This window comes from Natrix helvetica (genome assembly GCF_964273705.1).
Source record: "Natrix helvetica genome assembly, chromosome: 4".
Classification (NCBI taxonomy): domain Eukaryota; kingdom Metazoa; phylum Chordata; class Lepidosauria; order Squamata; family Natricidae; genus Natrix; species Natrix helvetica.
The window spans coordinates 98,854,393-98,875,400 of NC_138550.1; positions in this window are offsets into that span (position 1 = coordinate 98,854,393).

Consider the following 21,008-nt stretch of genomic DNA (forward strand, 5'->3'; position numbering starts at 1 on the left):
GTGCTTATTTCAGGGGTAAAAAGAAAATAAGACTCTGTCTTATTTTGGGGGAAACACAGTATTCTTGAAGCCAAAGGGGAAAAAGAGATAACAAATGGACAAAGAATCACTGTAATTTTAAAATTACAGTCATTTTGTCAATGGTAAAACAGCTTAATATACAGAGTGCATACCAGATAAGACATTTACCTAGAATAAATAGGCCAAATTTATTTAATTACTTGTTAGTTTATCAAATGTGTAAGCCACCTGTCTTGCAGTACAAGTAATACTAGCAACTTATATCAGTAACATATATGGAAGTAAAAAAGAATTATAAAATATAAAAACAGATTAAAATTACAGTGATTAAAACAAACTAAAGAACCATGAGTTTAGAGCAGAGAGATGGTGATGGCCTTCAGTCAACAGCTTCCTCTTCAGGACCCCATGCCAATAAGCACAGCCAATTTTTATGGCATTTCCTGAAGGCCAGAAGGCAGGGCGGACCTCATGCCTTGAGTCAAGATGTTCTGTTAGAGAATAAGCTCTCACTGGGTTTCGCTTCTCTCTGGTCTCTCTAGTCACTCTGGACTGTGCCCATAACTTGTCAGAGTGTGCACAGTTTTGAGACAACCCAGGAGAAAAATACAGTACACAGAGGCTTTGTCTTTCAAACAGTGGTTAATCTAGAAGGCATACATACATACATACATACATACATACATACATACATACATACATACATGCACTAGGCAAAACCAGGCAAGCAAGCAATCTTCAACGATAACATGGATGTACACACTGAAAGAGAAACTGCCCTGGTTTTCCTCCCTGATTGTTTCCTCTCTGTATTGACATTGTTATCTCTTTGCTCACTATAATGCCACCCAAAAGACCACCCCCGGGGAAGCCGGGTTTCGCAGTTTCCGCCCCGACATCCTCAGTGTCCAGCCCCAGCGGACAACAGACTTTAACCTCCCTGCTTCAACCCAAGCCTTCTGAGGTGGACTTCCAGCAGATGTTCCAACAGATCTTAAAGGGACAGGAGGACTTAAAAAATCAATTCAAGGAGATGAATGCGCAGCTTAGAGAGAACCAAGACCGGGCGATTAATAACTCACAGAGACTGGATCTTTTGGAGGATGAGACGGCTGAGATGAGGGGGGAGATAGGGGGTGCAGAAAGGGAACAAAGAGTTAGAGAACCACCAGATTAAAATGGAATTTGAAAGAATGTCCTTTTTCCTCAGGTTTCAAAATGTGATTGAGGCAGATGATGAAGATTTAAGGGACATTATGATAAACCTTTTGGCTGAATACATTAAAAAAGACAAACAACAGATGGGGTGGGACATGGACCTGGCTTATAGAGTAAACTCAGCATACGCTAGAACACATAATGTTCCAAGGGAGGTACACATTAAATTCCTTAGAAAGACTACAAGAGATGAGATTCTGAGTGCACAAAGGGGGCAAGCATTAAAATACCAGGATAGAGAAGTAACCATTCTGAAACAGATCCCTAAGAAAGTGAGAGAGAGAAGAAAAAACTATTCGCTATTAGCGAAGAAATTATACCAGAAAGGGGTGTGCTTCAGATGGTTGATGCCTGAAGGTATGCTAATTTTCTGGGAGGACACAAGAGTTAGAATCAACACAACCACAGAGGCTCAGGCCTTTATGGAAAAAAATAAAGACCTCCTAGACAAATCTGAAGATACTACACCAGACACACAGGACACGGGAGGGGCCGGAGCTCTGCTGGCGGGGGGGAGAAGGGGCAACATCGAGAAAACTCAGATCACAAAAATGAACAAGAAAATCTGTTTGATGTAAAATGATTGAAATTATTTGAAGATAAAAGTTTATATGCTGACAGAATACCATTCATTTGTAATAATCTAATGTATTAATAAATGAAATGTATGAGTACGGGGGGAGGGACCACCCCCTGCATATTGTAACTGCCAAAATTTGAAACTTATTCCACTACCCCTTTCCTTGTCTATTTTTCTTAAAAACCAATAAAATTTTGTTTTAAAAAAAAGAAAAGAAAGAGAAACCGCCCTCACAGGACCTCTCTTATATAGACAGCCTCTTAAAGTGATAACCCTGCTGACTCATTCTCATTGCATCATCTCAGTTTACAGCCCTACAGCAGCTGGTCAGATATTAAATCATCATTACCTTAACAAGTTCCAAAAGGTGGGAGTTGTGGCAGAATAAACTCTCCCTTCGACCCTTCCAGCTACAATTAAAATTTAGAGGCAACAGAAAAAACGATATTATTAATAGTGATATATGTACCAAATCAGAAACAAGAGGAATTATATAGGAAAATACACAACAAAATAAATGAATTAGAATATGAAAATGTTTGCTTAATTGGGGATTATAACTCAATAGTGAACATAAAGATGGACTATGAAAGTAAAAGAAATAATAGGACAAAAAAAATACGTTACCTAAATCTTTTTTTGAGATGGCAATGGAATATAAACTACATGATACTTGGAGAAAGGCACAAAACAAGAAAGCAATATACCTTTTATTTGAACCCCCACCAGTCTTTATTGAGAATTGACAGGGCCTGGATATTATCTGGACTGTGTAATCAATTAGAGGAAATCGAAATTGAAACAAATAAGTGGACAGATCATAAGCCAATAAAATTAAAATAGAAAGGCCAAAAAAGAAGAAAAAGATGGACGATGAACTCAAATATCGTAAACGAAATAGTATACACTTAAAACTATTTTTTAGAATAAATAAAAAAGAAGACACCTCAATTCAAAATCTCTGGGACACCATGAAAGCATACATAAGAGGCCTCATGATCGCCTATATTGCAAGAAAAATCAGAAAACAAAAAGAGAAACAAGAACGTATGCAAAAAGAATTTAGGGAAGCCAAAGCTGAATTACAGAAAGACCCAAAGAATAAAATTAAAAAAGGAAAAAGAGAGATGATAAAACATAAGATCAACTTAATAACTCAAAAAGAATTAGCACAGAAAATTAAAGCGGCCAAACAAAATTACTTTGAACAAGCCAACAAACCTGGACGATGGCATACAGATTGAAAAATGAAAGAGAAAAAAGGATGATATACCAATTAAAAGATGACTAGGGAAATATTCAACAAAAATTGGAAGAAAAGAAGCATATTATTCAAAAATACTTCACAAAACTATACGCGCAAGATAGCATGGAGGAAACTGATAAAATATTGATAAAACAATATTTAAACCCAGAAAAGATAATCCCAATCTCAAAAGAACAAAGGGAGGCGATAAACAGGCCAATAACGATAGCCAAAGTGGAATTAATTCTGAAAAACCAGAAAAATAATAAAACCCCAGGACCAGACGGAATCCCGGTGGAGTTATACAAATATAATAAAATAATACTGGAAGAACTAGGAGTGGAAATGTTTAACTAAGTCTTAGGAAAAGCCAAGATGCCTGAATCATGGATGGAAGCAATAATATCGCTAATCCCAAAAGAAGAAGCCAACCTACAAGAAATCCAAAACTACAGACCAATTTCACTATTGAATTCCGATTATAAAATATTTGCAGTAATTATGGCAGGAAGAATTAAACAAGTTTTAAATGAATGAATACACCCAGACCAAAATGGATTTTTAATCCACAGACACATTAAAAATAATACGAGAGTCATCCTAGACATAATAGAATATTATGAGGTGCATCCAGAAAAGCAATTGGTACTGATTTTCCTTGACGCACAAAAAGCATTCGACAACATAATTTGGAAATTTATAACAACACAACTAGATAGGATGAAATTTGGAGAAAAATTTACAAAAATGATAGAAAAACTTTATAACACCCAGACAGCCAAAGTTCTGATGAACGGAGAACTAACAGAGAAGATAGAAATAAAAAAGGGAGTTAGACAGGGATGCCCCCTTTCTCCTTTGCTGTTTATACTAACTCTAGAAATATTATTAAATGAAATGAAGGACCAGGGAATAAAAGGTTTAAGATTTAAAAATGAAGAATATAAGACCCAAGCCTATGCCGATGACTTAGTATTTATTTTAGAGGATCCACTAGAATCCAGTCTGAAATTAATTCAAAAATTAGAAGAATATGGCAAAGTGGCAGGATTAAAAATTAATAAAAGCAAAAAAAATGATAACTAAGAATATGACAAAAAAGCAAGAAGAGGAATTGGAATCAGTAACTAAAATGCAAATAACTAAGAAAGTGAAATACTTGGGGATCTGGGTGTCGGCAAAATTTTCTACAATTAAAGATGACAATTATAATAAACTAGTGACACAAATAAAGAAAGATTTAGAAATCTGGAAAAATATTCAGCTATCACTAATGGGACATATAGCCACAGTTAAAATGGATAGTTTACCAAGAATTTTATTTTTGTTGCAAGCTGTACCTATTAATCTGGGTAAAACTTTCTTTCAGGAATTAAATAAAATAACCATTAGGTTCATCTGGCAAGGACAAAAAGCGAGGATTAAACTAAAGTCAATGCAAGATAGCAAGGAGAGAGGAGACTTAGCACTACCAAATTGGGAATTATACGCATTAGCAGTAACAACAACATGGGTGAAGGATTGGATAGAGTTAAAGAATAAAATAATCTTGACTTTAGAAGACCATGATCTACAAGCAGGTTGGCATACATTCTTATGGGATGATAAAAATAAAATGCTCAAATACTTTCAAAAACATCTAATTAGAAATGTGTTATTGTAAAAGTGGCTCATTTTTTTTTTAAAACCACTATGTGAAAATCCTGAATTGGCTAATTCTGACAGAAAGGACGACACATCCAAATTTTACAGATGTGAATAAAATGTTTAAGATACAGAGACTTAATTAACGGACAGGGAAATTTAAAGACAATTGAAGAATTGGCAGAACAAAACATGAAAGTTGACTGGCTAACCTACTTGCAAATCAAAACTAAACACAATAGTGATACTAAATTATATGGCATCGAAATGGAGCTACACAAATTAGATAAAATAATCCAAAGAAAGAAAGATGATAGGGAGAATATATAAATTTCTCCTGAAGTATAAAATTGAAGAAGAAATTGTGAAAGAACACATGGTAAAATGGGCACAGAACTTTGGCTACAATATTGAATTAGACAAATGGGGAAAAAATTGGGGGACAAATTTAAAAATGACACTAGCGGTTGCATACAAGGAAAACCAGTATAAAATATCTTACAGATGGCACCTGGCACCAGTAAGGCTAGCAAAAATCTCAGCAAATACCTCCTCAAAATGTTGGAAATGTGAATCAATACACGGAACATATTCACTTATGGTGGAATTGCGAGGAGGCTAAAAAGTATTGGAAAAGGATTAAAAATTGGCTAGAGTCAATAACAGGAGTCAAAATAGATTGGAAACCAGAAGTTTTTCTTCTAGGAATTATGACTGAGAAATATTTTTTAAAAATCCAGTATTTAATTTTACACATAATTACGGCGGCGAGGATTGCCTTCGCTCAGAAATGGAAAAATAAATTAATACGAAGCGAAGATGAAATAATAAGAAAGGTTATGGACTGTGCCGAAATGGACAAATTAACAAAAGAAATCCAGGAAAAAAAAGAAACAGAATATTACCAGATATGGGATAAATGGTATAGGTCAGCGATGGCGAACCTTTTTTGGCTCGCGTGCCACAAGTGGGGGAGCGCAGGGGGGTCATGTGTGGGCATGCTGCATCCATAATACAACGCGCGACCCCCCCAGTGCGCATGCGCGCACAACGTGCGAACCCCCCCATTTTTACATGCTTTTTTCACCCTCCCCAGGCTCCAGAGGCTTTATAGGAGCCTTCGGAACGCTTAAAACCACCCTCTGAGCAAACCAGAAGTGACTTCCGGGTTGCTCGGAGGGTCGTTTTAAGCGTTCCGAAGGCTTCAGGGACCGTCCAGAGGCTTCCCTGACGCCTTCGGAGCGCTTAAAACGATCCTCCGAGCAACCCGGAAGTGGTTTTAAGCATTCTGAAGGCTTCAGGGAAGCCTCCGTACAGTCCCTGAAGCCTCCGGAGGGCCTCCGGGGAGGGCGGGGGAGGCTCTTTTCTCCCTCCCCAGGCTCCTATAAAGCCTCTGGAGCCTGGGGAGGGCAAAAATGGCTTTTAAAAAGGTGAACTCAGCTGGCCAGTGCGCGCATGCGCGCTGGCCAGCTGACAGGGCAGCGCCTCGCGTGCCCTGACAAATGGCTCCACGTGCCACTTGTGGCACGCGTGCCATAGGTTCACCATCACTGGTATAGGTGGCTGGAGGAAAGAAACAAGGATCAATGAAAGAAGTCAATAAAACCCAAATATAGTAGTTAAGGAGAATTAACATACATACATACATACATACATACATACATACATACATACATACATACATACATACATATATATATATATATATATATATATGCACTCAAGAGAGTTTAAATTTACTAGAGGAAATCACCCAATATAGCAGATAGATGAGTAAAATAAGAGGGTTAAAAATGGTGAAATGCAAATGAAATATACTAGAAGGGGAAATGACATAAGGAGAATTGTATCGATTTGTAATTGCTATTAGAAAGAACAGGAAGTTCCTGTTCATACTGTATTGTGTAAATGTAGTGTAAATCTAAGTTTTGTGTGTGTGTGTATTTTGTATGTTTGTAAATAAATAAAAATATACTTTTGAAAATGTTCTTTTTACAGGAAATAGCTACTCTTTTTAAAGAGTATTTTTCCTCTTTTACCGGAAAAATAACACTTGTTAAATGCATGCGAGAGAGGACATCATGCTATGCAACATCTATGGAAATGGGTGATTTTTAAAAAATGGTCATTTTAATAGAGCTTAATAATAAATCATATTATACTATTTATCCTTTATTATGCCCTGTTTCCCCCCAAATAAGCCCTCCCTTGATAATAAGTCAAATCGGGCTTTTGAGGGCATGTACTAAAATAAGCCCTCCCTGAAAATCTTGCAACACACCAGCAGCCATGAGCCACACGTACTAGGCAAAACCAGGCAAGCAAGCAATTTTCAACTATAACATGGATGTACACAGTGAGAGAGAAATCGCCCTCACAGGGCCTCTCTTATATAGACAGCCTCTTAAAGTAATAACCCTGCTGACTCATTCTCATTGTATCATCTCAGTTTACAGCCTTACAGCAGCTGGTCAGCTATAAAATCATCATTACCATAACATGTTCCAAAAGGCGGGGGGGGTTGTGGCAGAATAAACTCTCTCTTAGACCCTGCCAGATACAATTCCCAGTGAGTCCACAGTAGACCCTTTCCACTTGCAGGAGTGAGATGGGCCAATCCCATTGGGGCAAGATGGTTCCTTAGAAAGCCTTGTCTTATGCCATAAACAGCTTTAAAGGCAGTGACCAACACCTTGAACTGGATCCAGAAGCAAATTGGCAACTAGTGCAACTCACTTCAGAGTGATGTTACATGTGCCACCCAAGGGGCCTTCACTGTTACATTCTGTATCAACTGTAGCTTCTGAATACTCTTCAAGGGTAGCCCCATAAAGTGCATTGCAGAAGATGGTTAAGTTTGGAAGAAAATGAAAGATGTAATTCTCTAGTAGAATTAGAGCTGACTATTAATAAGTTCCATGTCAAGCACAGGAAATCTGGAACCAAGATAGTTTGAAAGAGTACAGGTTTCTTGCATGCCAACACTCTACAAGAAACTGAACTACTAATGTTCAAAGCAAATTGTTGGTAGATAAGAACTAACAGAAGCCAAAGTGGACTTAAATATTTTGTGAGCACAAAGCACTCAAGATTGATGACACGCTTAACCCTCTGCCTCATTCTAAGCCTAGTCATTTCCTACATTCCATTTACCATCACAGCTAAATGGATTGTCCACCATAGATTATCCACCCTGGATTTGATTAATCTCTTCAGGCCAAAACTGAAACACATTTTTGTTTACAGTCCAAATTCAGAGTCTAGGCCTTACAATGATCTCACTGAAGTTCTCACCTTCATAAAGTTCTCTACTCTTTTAAATTAAATGCCTTCTGAAAACTGAGAAGCCAGAAAGCAGTCTGAGAATAGTTTCCAAAACACTGGTTCCCTCTTATCTTTCTCAACAAGAAAACCTGAATTGAGAAAATCAGTACCTAATTAAATTACTGTTTTAACCTTTCTGGCACCTGGGACTGATTTTGGAAGAAAAACTGTCTTCCACGGTCCAGAGGAGGGATGATTTCATGCACAACCTAGATTCTGTATATTTGCAGGTGCAACTTCTCTTTGTGCGGCCCGGGGGTTGGGGACTTCTGATCTATATAGATCTGATCTACATTTCATTATTCTGTGAATACCTTGATGTGGAGTTTATTATTCACTATCCCATTCTTGTTCCCACTGGAAAGATGTAGACCAAGTGGTCCAGAGCTACAACCTTAAGCTGAGAGAATATTGAGGTGATGGTTTAGCTGAATTTTGTAACATAATTGGGAGAAGACTCATGGTAACTTTGCTTCTTTTTGCCAGATGGTCTACTAACTCTGCCTCACCACCCTAATTCACCCCGCCCTATTTGGCACAGACATTATTTTTATTTCCTCACCAAAAAATCCATTCTATTCTGAGTTGCACAATATACTAATTGATTAGGTTAAGCTGAAAAATCTACTCTGCAAAGAGTAGATATTTAGTAAACATTCACTGTGCCATATAATTGTGAAGATTCTTGTTTTGAAACAGTTTAGCGATTAAGTTACTTGGATTGACTGAAGTAATCTAGTATATTTCAAGATTAACATCTCTAGACTGAATATGAACATTATGTAGAGGCCTTCACTTGACCCAATGGAGCTAGCTAATTATCGTCCAGTCTCCAACCTTCCCTTCCTGGCGAAGGTTGTTGAGAATGTGGTGGCGCAGCAATTTCCACATCACCTCGATGAATCCGACTATCTAGACCCACGCCAGTCCGGCTTCCGACCCGGGCACAGCACAGAGACAGCCTTGGTCGCGTTGGTTGATGATCTCTGGAGGGCCAGAGATAGAGGTTGTTCCTCTATCCTGGTCCTATTAGACCTCTCAGCGGCTTTTGATACCATCGACCATGGTATCCTATTGCGCCGGCTGGAGGGGATGGGAGTCGGAGGCACCGTTCTACGGTGGTTTGGCTCTTACCTCTCCGGCCGGATGCAATATGTGTTGACAGGGGGGCAGAGGTCGACCCTGAGGCCACTCTCTTGTGGGGTGCTGCAGGGGTCGGTCCTCTCGCCCCTTCTGTTTAATGCATATGTGAAGCCGCTGGGCGAGATCATCCGTGGTTTTGGGGTTGAATATCATCTGTACGCTGATGATACCCAGCTGTACATCTCAACCCCAAGCCACCCCAACGAGGCTGTCAAAGTGATGTCCCGGTGTTTGGAAGCCGTCGGGGTCTGGATGGGGGACAACAGACTCAAGCTCAACCCTTCCAAGACTGAGTGGCTGTGGCTACCGGCACCTCGGTTCAGCCAGCTGACTCCATCGCTGGCCATAGGGGACGAGCAATTGCCCCCTGTGGAATGGGCGCGCAATTTGGGCATCCTCCTAGATGCCCGGCTGTCAATGGATGACCATGTGGCAGCCGTGGCAAGGGGGGCGTTCCACCAGGTTCGCCTGGTGCGCCAATTGCGCCCCCTACTGGACCGGGATGCCCTACGCACGGTCACTCATGCGCTGGTGACGTCTCGCCTAGACTACTGTAATGCTCTCTACATGGGGCTTCCCTTGGGACGCGCCCGGAGACTGCAGCTAGTCCAGAACGCGGCCGCGCGGGTTGTAATGGGGAGTACCAGATACTCCCACGTAACACCACTCCTGCGCGAGCTGCACTGGCTGCCTGTGGTTTTTCGGGTGCGTTTCAAGGTTCTGATCACCATCTTTAAAGCGCTCCATGGCACAGGACCTAGTTACTTGCGGGATCGCATCCTCCCACATACATCCCTGCGGCCAATTCGCTCTCACAGGGAGGGGCTTCTCCAGGTGCCGTCCACTAGGCAATGCCAGCAGGCGGCGCCAAGGAGTAGGGCCTTCTCTGTGATGGGCCCAACCCTCAGGAATGACCTCCCCCCCGATATTAGAACCACCACGGACTTCCGCTCCTTCCGACAAAAATTGAAGACTCACCTGTTCCGATTAGCTGGCCTGGCATAATTATAACTGTTATAACTGTTACCTCCTGGAAATATATTTTTAACTGGTATTTTAAGGGTATTGTTTTAAATTTAATTGATTTTAGGAGTTTTAAAGCCATATTTATATTCTTGCTGTACAGTTCTTTTAATTCTTTTAACCTCCTCCATATTTATTTATTTATTCATCTGTTTATCTATTTAATGAATTTTACTGTGGATGATGTATTTGCTGTGTGGACTGTACACTGCCCCGAGTCCCTTTTGGGAGAGGGGGTGGTCTAGAAGTGCAAAGAAATAAATAAATAATAAATAACTGTGATGACATAATATACATGGGAATAAAATACTTCATAAATTAAAAAGGTAATCATTGGCTGACAAACAGCATTTTGAAGGCCTCTGATATCTAGTTTTATTTTAAGATTGACACTACTGTAGTGAAAAAACTGTCCTGCCCTTTATCATGTTGAATTCCAGTGGGTTTTTTTTTTAACTTTTAACATAACAATACAATACAAAGAAAGACACTTTTGATGGAGCTTCTTCTAGCATGCACTTCTCTAGAAACTACAAGTCATAAAAACAATTCTACAAATAATTATATTTTCATCAACCATATTGCTTTATCAGTTTCAGCATAGCAGGTTTTAGGACAACTATTGCAGGGGGGGGGGGTCAGAATACAATGTTTGAATCAACATGGAATGGACAGGTTAGATCAAGGACATAACCATTGTCACTCAAGCTGATGATGATCAAAAGTGAAATCTCACCTCTTGGTTCAGTTTGGGCTCGCAACCTGAGTTTTTGTGGGTGAGCTGCAAGACTGCTAGTCAGCTTGTCATATCTAATAAGTCCCACCTTGTAAGTCTGATGTGCTGAAATATCAGTATTGCTGATGTTAAAAGCTGGATTTTCAAAGACTTCAATTGAAACTTTCTCATCTTTTGCTGTCGGAATGGGGGGGGGGGAAGCAACAAGGTCAAAAGTGTACCCAAGACAATGACAAGCAGAGCATTCCTTCTAATCCTTCATTGACTTGTGTGGTATCGGCATCAAATATAACCAAAATAGAATTAAATTAAAATTAACTCTTTATTAAAAAAGAGGGGGGACACAAATGATTAAAATAATTACAAACAGCACTCTGACAAGCAAGAACAAAATTTTGCCTACAGCCATTTGTCTGTAATTATTTAATTAATCCTTACACAAATTATGAGCAATAACTCATCGAGCAAAGCTCAGCCATCAGAAAGTCAGACGACTTAGATTTCTTCTGCTTAGTTTGTTTCAGAGCCTTCTGTTGGAACTTCTGGAGGGAAATTGTTAAATGAATAAATGAGCTTAAGAATGTAGATCATCCTTTAAGAGCCACAACTAACACAGGATTTTAAATATGGGATGGCATTGAAATGTCACTTCATTTACATCTCCACTAAAGGGGTCAACTACTAACTGAACAACAGAAGTGGAAAAAATATATAAGAAAAAGAGAAGAAAAGTAAAACAAATGCCAAATGAAGGTCACATTAAAATTCTTCACTTAAAAAAATACTTTTGGTTATGTTTCCAAAAGAGTCTTCACCCTTTTTACATATAGCATTCGGTAGATGTTTTATGTATGATGTTAAATATATTTGTATTTCCTTCTCCTTTCACTAGGGCCAGTTACATTAAAACATTGATAAATCAAAGAACTATTAATATAATCAAGATCACTATCTTTGAGTGAGAAGTGCTGTTGAAATAATAGGAAACACTGTTTTGTTTCCTGATTTTGCTCAAAACTCCATGAAAACAGGGGACAATCCATTCTGATAGGATGTTAACGTGAGATTTTAATACATTATCTCACTGAAGCTCAAATGATATTGAGAGGGTTCTGCTTTAATTGGTGAGGGGCCGATTTTTAAAAAGATAAGGATCTGCAGATGGAATTAGCTAATTGTTTTCTCTACTTCTGTCTTACTATCACCTATTTCCAGACTCTTGTGGATCTCAAACTGTTGGGAGATATATCCATCTGGTTCAATTCCAAGCTGGGAGAAAGGCACTGGAGACAAAATGAAGGCTAAAGGCTAATTGGAAAGAGGGTCCGTTTTCTGATGAAGCAGAAGCACATAGGTGGTTCTGGACACCTGGACACATAACAGCAGTCTGCAGCAGCCAGCACAGTTCTAGGCTCCATAAACAGAGGGATCAAATCAAGATCACACGAAGTATTAATACTAATTTATAATGCCTTGGTAAGGCCACACTTGGAATACTGCATTCCGTTTTGGTTGTCATAATGTAAAAAAGATGTGTGCCTTCAGAAGTTGTGAATGTTCCAACATTGGAAGTTTTTAAGAAGATGTTGGATAACCATTTGTCTGGGATGGTGTAGGGCAAGGGGTTGGACTAGAAGACCTCCAAGGTCCCTTCCAACTCTGTTATTCTATTATATGGAGTTGAGAGTGGGGGGTATTTATACCTTCTCTTTGCACTTGAGCTTCCTGTTCCTATGCAAGAACATGTATTCTATTGGCTGTTGTAAGACTCCCATGGTGCCATGTACATATCCTACGAGTTTGTCTGAGCTACATTTGGTTGAAGTTTAGGCTGATGCAAAGAAAGGGCAATTCCTATTGTGGCTGAGGGATAATCTTACCTTTGTTCACACCTTGCTGCAGGGAATTTTTTTCCTATGAATAGAGCTAACTAGATCTCAATGAGCTCTATATCTTTTAAGTGCTGTATTTGCAGAGGACTATTTTAAAAGGTGGGGGCTGTCTCCAGGAGCATGTTTCTCAATTTCTGATCCAGGGAAATATGATCTGCCTTTTTTAATATTTCCAAAAATATTTAATTCTTCTAGGAGATGGGTGGGTGCTAACTTTCTACACAAACCATAGATATTTGGCCAGCAAGAAGAAAAATTGATTGAAGTGGCCAAAAGGAAAGTAGGCACCTTTAGGCACCCCTTTTACTTTGAAAATTTCATAGTTCTCTTGTGGCTTCTATTTCTTTCTCTTTTTAACGTCTTTTTAAAGAAATTCCATTCATAAATATACATGATTTTTCATATAGATGACTACAATGTTGACTGATCAAGGCTGGGGTCACATACAATTAAACAGACGTGTACTTTTTTCTGTTGAGTATATTTCTGAGTAGACACTGATGAGATTGTAACCTTTATTATATTCATATATAATTTTACTAGATGATATTTCTTTAAAAAATGAACCAGGCATAACATTGAACTGAAAAATATGTTTGGAGATGTCTTGAGGACATTTTGAGGTTACTCGGTTAGAATGAAATTTTAATTGGGATAAGTTCAATTCCTACCTCCAATCACCAAAGAAAGAATAAAAGAGTACAATTATATTTATCTATGTGTAGTTCTAATGCAATGAAATTGTGTCATCAACCTAAATAAGCTTTTATCAATACACAGATTTATCGCACAGGTATTGTGCAGTGGTGGGATTCAATTTTTTTTACTACTTGTTCTGTGGGTGTGGTTTGGTGGGCATGGCATGGCATGGCTTGGTGGCCGTGGCAGGGGAAGAATACTGTAAAATCTCCATTCCCACCCCACTCCAGGGTAAGGTTACTACAAAATCTCCATTTCCTCCTGATGAGCTGGGACTTGGGAGGCAGAGAATAGATGGGGATAGGGCCAATCAGAGGTGGTATTTACCGGTTCTCCAAACTACTCAAAATTTCCACTACCGGTTCTCCAGAACTGGTCAGAACCTGCTGAATACCACCTCTGGTTTTGTGATGATAAATCTTCAATACTTAAATCTTCATCTCTTTGATTAACTGATGGCTGGATTAATCATGGGCTATAAATTTGGCCTTGACTTTAGTGACCATATAGTTAGGTTTTTGTTTCTTTAACTAGGCATGATAGTCTCCAACATCAACATTCAAAAGCATCAATACTCCAACTTTTGTTTTAATAGAATACCATTATTTGCATGATTGTGATTTTTGTAGGCATGGACACACCGCAGTATCTGAATATATTTTGAAGGCTGTTCTATCAATTGCTAGTTTTCAGTGTATTTCTTGACTGCTTGTTCCTTTAATGTTGATGACTGAACCTAAAAGACATAAGCTATCTATCACTTCAAAAGATATTCAGATATGCATACTTATTTGGTGCCACATCTACAAGACATATCTGATGTCACATCCTTTTTAGTCATTGATATTTGCTTAGGTTAATATCCAAACTATGCACCAAGGCAATATTTTGAAATAATTTCATTTGAGCATTTTACTAGGCTATAATGAAGAAAGCAGCAATCGGATACCAAAATTTAAAATGAAATATAATTCCTAGCATGCTGTTGTATTCTAATTTCAGCCACCCCTCAGTTAAAAAGTTGTTATTTACAAAAGTTGGACCTATCTATGTTGTGGAGAGCAAAGGTGTGCTATTTGCAAGATGCTAAGCTCCTCTTTGTTTCTGATTAGAGCTGAGTTCAACTCTGAACTTAATAAATACAGTCAGTTCACCTTTAGTGTCATTGCTTCTTCATAAATGAATAATATAAGGTGTCAGAAGTGACACCTGAAGCTGAATTCACATGCAGACTGGTGGCAGGCTAGAGAAACAATAGCTACCTTGAATTGTGATGAACTCATTTTGCAATAGAAAGACACGTTGTATGCAAAATCTACCAATAATATTCAGGTACCGTACTTAGATATCCAACGAAGTATTTTAAAGTGAACTGTTCTCATAACCTTTCTCCAGCAAATGTCATCACATGGAAATGATTAACTACAAATTAAGGAATGTTCCCCAAGTTTTTTATGTTTATACATATATATTAATCTTTATTTTATATGTGTATGCTTTTACCTGATTTACTAATATACAATTGGAGCGGCTTATAAACCCAGCAAATAAACAGATTGAAGAAAACTACGCAATTCAGCATATAGAAATTATATCTTTACTTCCTATATAAACGTTATTGTGTGTCCTAATATTTTTTCTACCATGACTTCCCAAGACAGATTGTCAAACCTGGCTCTAGTGGTTACACAGTAGTGACGGGGAATGAGCTAAAAATTTTAAGTGACACAGATTCAACCAACAGTCAGAATGTAGACCCATTCAACAAGAGATGCAATACATGAAGCCAACTTGGCTATCTTGCCAGAATACATACACACACACGGCGGGGGGACAGAAAAATCATTATTTTGTCAGATGCAATATGTCCTTTGTGTTTTTTTTTCTTGACATTTTTTTATAATATACTAGCTGGATACATGTGCTTCACAACAAAACAATGTGATCGGGCAATGCAGGAGAAATCCAGTTCACTCCAGTTCAATCTGTTAACTCATTGGTGGCCGGTGATTGAAACACATAAGGGAATATCGCTCCCACCGCCTTGAGTCTAGAAGCAGTTCCATAGGTGGAACGCATAGACATTTTGGTGAGGTACCAACGTTTAGTACTGTAAGGAGCCCCAGACCACTCCTGAGTGAAGGAGTGGAGCATCTGCCAGTTTGAACTGAGGTAACAGAATGTGAGGCAACTGGCAGTTGGAACAGAGTTCTTTTCAGGTAGGGGGGAGGAGTAGAGCTCCTTAGCATCAGAGTTTGTTATTTACTGTATAAGAAATATGAATGATCTGATGGTCATTTCAAAAAAATCCTTTTTTAGCAAGCTCATAGAAGCCAAGAGGAGCATTCGTGCCACATTTCAAGTTTATAGGCTTTACGGTTCTGGAGATTTCATGAGTGAGTGGCATTTGGCTTTTCTATATATAGATTATGACCTGAAGTAAATGTATGTATGGGAAGAGGAGGACAAGAAGAAGAAGAATCAAATTTAGTTATGTATCCTCTGAGATTGCAAATGACAGTTCAACAATCCATTTCTGGGACTCACCAATCTGCCTCAACCATATGAGAGTATTACCAGTATTCTCAAACTGAAAAAACTAAGACTGTAACCAATCTAATGTTTATTTTCATTTTTTCCCCTCTTAAATTAACAGCGTATATTTTTAAAAAGGTCCCCAGTGACATATTTTCCATTCATTGCACCAAATCCTCCAAGACGATGACTTAAAAAACAACAACAACCAAACACATTATTTTGAAGGATGAGTCAATCTGCATAGTTTAAAGGCGCAAAGAAAGCAACTGGAATACCATTTTTGTAAATCCAGTGATCTTACGCCAACGGAATAACATAATAAAATAAAATAGATTCTGAAACATTCTGTAATGTCTAAAACTGCAAAATACTAGAATTGCAATAGCTGTACTTATACAACTACCACCCCTTCCCCCCCCAAAAAAACCTTTATATATAACCAGTGACAACTAAAACCGATGAAGTTTTTAAAATAATGTGATTGTTGTCAGAAGAAATTGGGTACAAGAAAGTTGCGTTCAGTTCTGGTTCCACTCAAAGCCATGGCCCAGGGGTTCTGCAAAAGCTGCTACAAGGCTGGTGGGCACAAACCAGCAAGGAAGTGAATTTTGCATACTGTACGGATCATCGCTCAGTCGAGGGCAGTCAGATTGAATCTGCAGTCAACCAACTGTGCTTCATGAAAACGTCAGCCCACATTTGTGTCTTCCCTATTTTCTCCTGTCTGGCTGTAAACAAGCTATGCTCTGAGCTGTCTTTCCTACCCTTATCGTCTCGGTAAAGCTCACAACAGAGATCATCGGATTGCTTAGAATCTGAATTAAAGTTACCACTTCCAGACAGCAGTCCCCATGCAAGGCTGAAAGCAAAAATGAAGACAGCCTCCGCAATGACAGAACTTTAGTTCCGGTTAGGAAATGCATACTTTAGATTTAGACCCAGACTGGCATATACTGTCTCTTTGGTGAGTTTAAAATGAACAACTTCAGGTGTGCTTGAAATGAACAATGGCTTCAAAGACCACCAAACCAATTCTGTAGATTCACCCACCATGAACTCCTACAATCTTTTATTATCAGAGTCTTTTTGTGTGTGTGTGTTATTGATTATTGTTCCACCATCTACATTCTTCCTTCCTCATCGGAGTAAATCTGTTTAGAATCCATTGACTCTTTAATATATAAGGCTACTCCCTTTTTGTTGTTGTTGTGCTCATGTAAAATAGTTTCCCAATTTTTACACAACTACGACAATTGGATACAGAAATAATCTGTCTGCAAGAAACACACATAAAAAAACACTATAAATTTTTAAAATGCCCCAAAATTGGGAAACTATATTTTACATCAGAACTCCTAAAATCTTATGTAGCTCTGGAATCCTTAGATAGCTAAAATAGATGGGATAATTAGATACAGATTATCCAGACATTGATTCTAAGAATGTGATAATCTCTAAAATATTCTCTGGATTAAAATAATAACACACACGAACAGATATGATGCTTCTTAATTCATTTCAATAAACAAAAATTTATATATATAAAATATATAAAACAGAAATCATGCTTCCTAGATAAATATGGATAGAGCCTCATCCTATAATACATACATGCCCTTCTTTGAACTAGTATAAATTAATTATTTTAAATTAAAGCACTATAAATTTTTATAATCAGCTGATCCAGCTTTGCTAAAGTTTTCCTTTGTGCACGTGGACCTGGAATCTCTGATCACCCAGATTGTTCCAACTAGTTAAAAAGCAATGAATAAAATGCAACAGTTTATTTGCATTTATCCAACTTAAAGAATATTTTCAGGTTTGGAAATGTCACTAATCTTCAGTAGCTACCACTGTTGAAGACTAGTGACATGTGGATCAGACAGAGAAGTGGTGGGTAGTTTTTTATATATATAGTATATATATGTAGTATAGTATTTAAATATAGTATTTCTTATACAGTAATTAACACGCTCTGATGCTAAGGAGGTCTACTCCCCCTCCCCACCTGAAAAGAAGTCTGTTCCAACTGCCAGTTGCCTTATATTAACACGTTCGGATGCTAAGGAGTTAGACATTCTACTCCCCTCCCTACCTGAAAAGAACACTGTTCCAACTGCCAGTTGCCTCACATTCTGTAACCTCAGTTCAAACTGGCAGACGTTCCACTCCTTCACTGAGAAGTGGCCTGGGGCTCCTTACAATACTAAACATTCGGTACCTCACCAAAATGTCTACGCCTTCCACCTATAGAACTGCTTCCAGACTCAAGGTGGTGGGAGCAATATTATCTTATGTGTTTCAATCACCGACCCCCACTGAGCCAACAGATTGTGAACCGAATTTCTGCTGCATAGCCCGATCACATAGTTTTGTCGCAAAGCATGGGTGTCCAGCTAGTATATAATAAAAGAACTAAAGCAAAAATTCTCAATAATAATTGAGGTTCCCATATGTGCAGGTTCTATTCTATTCTAATCTAGTGGACAACCATTTAAATATGAGCCAGCAGTGTGCAGCAGCTGCCAAAAAAGCCAACACAGTTCTAGGCTACATAAACAGAGGGATAGAATCAAGATCACGTGAAGTGTTTTAATACCACTTTATAATGCCTTGGTAAGGCCACACTTGGAATACTGCATTCAATTTTGGTCGCCACGATGTAGAAAAGATGTGGAGACCCTAGAAAGAGTGCAGAGAAGAGCAACAAAGATGATTAGGGGACTGGAGACTAAAACATATGAAGAACGGTTGCAAGAACTGGGTATGTCTAGTTTAATAGAAAGAAGGACTAGGGGAGACATGATAGCAGTGTTCCAATATCTCAGGGGTTTCTACAAAGAAGAGGGAGTCAAACTATTTTCCAAGGCACCTGAGGGTAGAACAAGAAGCAATGGGTGGAAACTAATCAAGGAGAGAAGCAACTTAGAACTGAGGAGAACCTACCTGACAATTAGAACAATTAATCAGTGGAACAGCTTGCCTCCAGAAGTTGTGAATGCATCAACACTGGAAGTCTTTAAAAAGATGTTGGATAGCCATTTGTCTGAAATGGTATAGGGTTTCCTTCCTAGGCAGGGGGTTGGACTAGAAGACCTCCAAGGTCCCTTCCAACTCTGCTATTGTATTGTATTGTATAGTAGTCCCCATGAGTCATAGGTATGGACTTAAAGGTGCACCCCCAAAAATTCAAAAAGTGTAATATTCAGAACAGACAATGAACAGAGTTCTTCGGGTGATATATCAAATATCATTATAATATAATAACTTTACATTAGAATGTTACATGTCTGGATTACTTCCTAATACAGGTAATCCTTGATTTAGGAGCACAACTGAGCCCAAAATTTTTGTTATTAAGTGAGTCATTTGTTAAGTGAGTTTTGCCCCACATTACCACCTTCCTTGCCACCGTTGTTAAGTGAATTTGCCTTTCCCATTGACTTTGCTTGTCAGAAAGTCATAAAAGGTGAACATAGGGCATAGCAATCATCCTAAATGTGAGCCAGCTGCCAAGCATCTAAATTTTGATCACATGATCATGGGATGCTGCAATGGTTGTACGTTTGAAAAATGATCATAAGTCACTACTTCAGTACCGTTGTAACTTTGAACAGTCACTGAATGAACTGTTGTAAGTCAAAGGCTACCTAGCAGTATAACATATCAACATATATATCAGAATTTCTTTTAGAGTATGTCTCTGTGTTGTTTTGTATAGATGTAGGTATATATAATTCAACATAATATACAAGCATTTCCCTTTTTCTCGGCATAATATGTATTCTAATTCATTCAAAGACATTTCTAAATAGTAACATGATGTTCTTGTTTACTATGTTTTAAGAACATTACTGGGAAAAAAAAACTTCTGAAGAAGCAACATTAAATAATGAACATTCAAAAAAACCAAACAACAAATATGTAATTGATTCTGTTGTGGTACTGTATCATTGCATTTCAGCTTTTGCTTCAAATTAGTACCCAACTGCTAACATGGCACTGATAACGTAAGAAGAAGAAAAATAGTATAAGCATTAAAATGGGTAATTCATGACAAAATACTGCCATTAAATTTTGATTCAACAAGCGGTCCTTTGGTTCAACTTTTCCAAACAGCAAGCAACGCACACAGGATGGTAGGTTCTGTGTAGTTGAGACTGCCACAAATCTGGCCTCGGGAGTAATTAATGTAGTTTAATATGGTTGTTAGCACACATCTCACATAACAGATAATGTTCCAGCATGCCATTGATAGAATCTTTCAGCGCAGCTTTAGGAGATCTACCAGGCCCTGCCTAGCTTGGTTAGGTCAAAGAGTTGAACCATGTGTAATTCAGAACAGAGGAGGTCCTAGAATCACTCGACAGAAACAATTACACTACTTATTTCTCTCTGTCCCTTGCCCTAAATTCACAAGCTTCACAGTTTCAATGGAGTCCATCTCATTCCGCCCCTGGGCTACAAAACCACGTAAAAATATGTGGCGCTGAGTTTATACATTTAATCAAAACTAGAAATAGTAGACAGGCCAATTGAGGTTTTACCATAGATCCCTGGGAAAAGTCTAAATTCTTGAAGGCACTTTTGTCTAAATTCTATGATCCCCTCCCCCATTCCTACTACATTGTCTACAACTCTCGTTAATCATCCCCTTTCCCAGTGACAGCAAAGGGAAAACTGCCTGCCTGACAGTTTTCCTCTCTATTACTCTTATAAGTAGCATTTAAAAAGAGAACAAGATACTTTAAATATCCTGCCCCCCCCCCAAAAAAAAAAATCACTTACTGGCTTTTCTATGCCTTGCTTTCAGTTTAGGGCTCCACCAACAGGAATAACAAAATGTTTCTGCGTATTAGACATGGCAAAAAAATATGGCTAAATGGATGTTTGTTTTGCACAAATTTTACCTCGTTCTAATTTACTTTCTGATTTAGCAGTGCA